The sequence below is a fragment of the Mus caroli genome, chromosome 2 (assembly GCF_900094665.2).
Source record: "Mus caroli chromosome 2, CAROLI_EIJ_v1.1, whole genome shotgun sequence".
Classification (NCBI taxonomy): Eukaryota; Metazoa; Chordata; class Mammalia; order Rodentia; family Muridae; genus Mus; species Mus caroli.
In genome coordinates this window covers 149,308,325-149,311,458 of record NC_034571.1, presented here as the reverse complement: position 1 = coordinate 149,311,458, position 3,134 = coordinate 149,308,325, and the positions used below count along the sequence as shown (strand labels likewise).

The window sequence follows — 3,134 nt, the reverse complement described above, 5'->3', positions numbered from 1 at the left end:
TGAGTTCGAGGCCAGCCTGGTCTACAGAGTGAGTTCCAGGGCAGCCAGGGCTACACAGAGAGACCCTGTCTTGAAAAAACAAGACAAGACAAGACAAGACAAGACAAGACAAGACAAGACAAGACAAGACAAGACAAAACAAAAAGAACAGATTCTGGAGGCAGGCTTTACTGAGCAACTCATTCACAAAGGCTATTTAAACTTTTGGGGAGGAAGTAGGGGCACTCATAGAGAATGTGCATCACTGGCCAAGGCCACAGTGAAGGGAATACTTTATTTGCATGAAAAGGACCTGAGGTGCTTGCTGTCTGGACATGACCTTAACCAGAGAGGAAATTTAACCTATAACTCGAAAACCAGTGATGACTACCTCAGAATAACAGAAGTGGAGCCAAAGGGCCATGTACGTGCTCTGGAACATACAGACCCAGGGCAGAGAAGGAGGAGTCCTGCTCCTGCTGGCCTTAAGATGAGATTTTCAGGGTCTGGGCATCACTGGTGCTCCAGGTCGGCTCTCCAGGTTGCAGGTCTCTCCTGGTTGCGGCTCCCTGCTCATCCGGCTCCCACAACACCACAGAGTAAGTTTGTAGACATGTAAATTTTGAACCTAGCTCTCCTGCTGCCCCTACTGAGGGACAATATCCTCACTGATCGGTTCATAGGAGTTCACAGACCTCTGATGAACAGCAATATGGCTAACCACCCTTCCTCGTGAAGTGCACAGAACTGCATAGCCTGGCTGGGAAATGAGCTGGGTCCATCTCTTTTGTTGCATTTAGCAATTCCTCTTTTGTTATTTTTATCTGATTTGGTTCACTTCAGACCTGGTGCCCATTTCTTATTTATGACTAAAGGCCCCTGGGTGAGAAAAATGGAATCAAGAAAACCGTTTTTCTTTTATGTCTACAAATGTTTCTATACCTCAACCCCCCCTTTAAAATAACATTTCCTTCCCATGGCCCCCCAAAAGCTTCTAAAATCCCCGCCTTTCCAATCTCCTCTTCGCCTTGGCTATAATTATCTTGGGAGAATTTAAATTCCTTATCATGGGTTTGTGATGGCTGTGGCTTAAGGACCGTTGGCCTGGCTTCCATTCTGAGGTCTCATCAAATTGCCCGCTATAGGAATTATCGTTAGATTCTTTTTTTCCTTAAAGGATGATAATGGGATTATGACTATGTTAAAGAAAGAACCCTTATCTTTCTTGAGATACGTGCTGAAATATTTACCAGTCTGGGATTTGCTTCAAAACAGTCCAGTGAGGGAGATGACAAACACCACAATTGCTCACTGAAATTATTAGTCTCCTCTGGCTTTCTCTCATGGATCTTCATTCCTTTTCTGGTGCTGAGGGTGGAACTCGGGACCCCAGGGATGCTCAGTCGGGGTTCTCCCACTAAGCAGTTGCCCTCCTCTCTTGCAGGGACCCATTTGTTTCTTCTCCCTCTCACTCCCCCCGCCCCCTCCCAGGCTTCGGATCTGTGTGTTGTGAGCCTGAGGGTGGGGTTTCTTCTCCCTCTCACTCCCCCCGCCCCCCCCCCAGGCTTCGGATCTGTGTGTTGTGAGCCTGAGGGTGGGGTTTGGCTCTGGGAGACTCAGACAAGAAGAGAATCTTAGTTTTGGGATCCTATCTCTATGGGATGAGCATCTGCTCCTCTGGGTCCAGGCTGACAGAGAGCAGCTGCTTCCTCCCTGGGATCTTTTCTTTTCCTTCCTTCCTTCCTTCCTTCCTTCCTTCCTTCCTTCCTTCCTTCCTCTTTTTATATCTTTATGTAATTACACTGTAGCTGTCTTCAGACACTCCAGAAGAGAGAGGGAGTCAGATCCCATTACAGATGGTTGTGAGCCACCATGTGGTTGCTGGGATTTGAACTCAGGACCTTCGGAAGAGCAGTCAGTGCTCTTAACCACTGAGCCATCTCTCCAGCCTTTTTGACTTTGTTATTAGTGTGTGTGTAGAGGTCAGGGGACAACTTTGCAGGGCTGCCCCCTCTCCTTCTACCTGATGCGGGTCCCAGGGATGGAACAGAAGTGCTTGGGTCTGCGTGGGAAGCGCCTTTATCTGCTGTGCCATCTCACTGGCCTGGATTCCCTTTTTCTACATCCACTTCCACTGTCTTGAAGGTAGGTGTAAATTCACTAAGGTCTCCCCATCCCCACCCTGCTTCTGACTCCTGTGCCCTTCAAGGAAGGGAGGGAGGGAGGGAGGGAGGGAGGGAGGGAGGAGGCAGCTTAGAGAAGTAACCCTCACTTCCAAGATCTGGATCAGACCCAGCCACCTGGTCCCCAGGGTTTCTTGGAGGTCTCATGATCCAATCCCAACATGTGCAAATGGTGCTCCCATCCCTTCCTTGATCCCCACAAGCATCCTGACCCTCCCTGCAGTCATCCGTAGACTCAGTGGACATCCTTTCCCTTCACTTCCCTCACCTGGCTCCTCTGCTATGCTTGGCAAGGCTGTGCTGGTCCAGGCTATGATGGTCCAGGCTGTGCTGGTCTAGCCTATACTCATCTTGTAGAGCCTCCCTTAGTTACCTTCCACCCTTGCACTGCTTCAGGCCCTAGGCTCACTGGCCTGGGCTTCCTGACTGGATTCATTTCCTTCAGGCTGCTGCCAATGTTCTGCCTCCCAAACCATCCCACCAGGCTTCTAGAGCCTCCAGTGGCCTCTCTCTATGGAGAACAAGAAATGACTAACTTCTTTAGTGTGACATTTGATATCCTGGATAACTTAGTCTAAATTATCTATATTTCCTGCTGGTGGAGCCACGAACCCAGTTTCACATCAAAATAAATTAGGGCCTTGATTAATACTCCAGAATCCTAGGCCCTACCCTAAACAGTTGAATTAGGAATCAATCCATCCATCTGAGAAGCACACAAAGGACCAGATGACACGGCGCTCAATTGGGAATTAGCTTGAGCACTGGGACTCAGATCCCCAGAATCTAGGTCAAACAGCATCCCTGTAAGTTTAGTTCTGGGGAGGACCCTGGCGACTTTGCTGACCAGCTGGTCCAGTGGAATTGGTAAACACCAGGTTCAAAAAGAATGTCTTGGAGAATAAAGTAGAGAGCCTAGAGAGATGGCCCAGCAGTTGAGAGTGCTTGTTCTTCTTCTTCTTTTTTTTTTTA

The 3,134-nt window shown here is 48.7% G+C and overlaps 1 protein-coding gene across 1 annotated transcript in view; it reads left to right on the top strand.

The window, feature by feature from the left end:
* Positions 1-494: 494 nt before the first annotated feature.
* The window catches only part of Ghrh (growth hormone releasing hormone), an 18,063-nt gene continuing 15,423 nt past the window's right edge, over positions 495-3,134 (top strand). The window contains exon 1 of the mRNA XM_021156850.1: positions 495-578. The gene's annotated coding sequence lies outside the window, so the exon portion shown is untranslated. The remainder of the gene's footprint in view (positions 579-3,134) is intronic.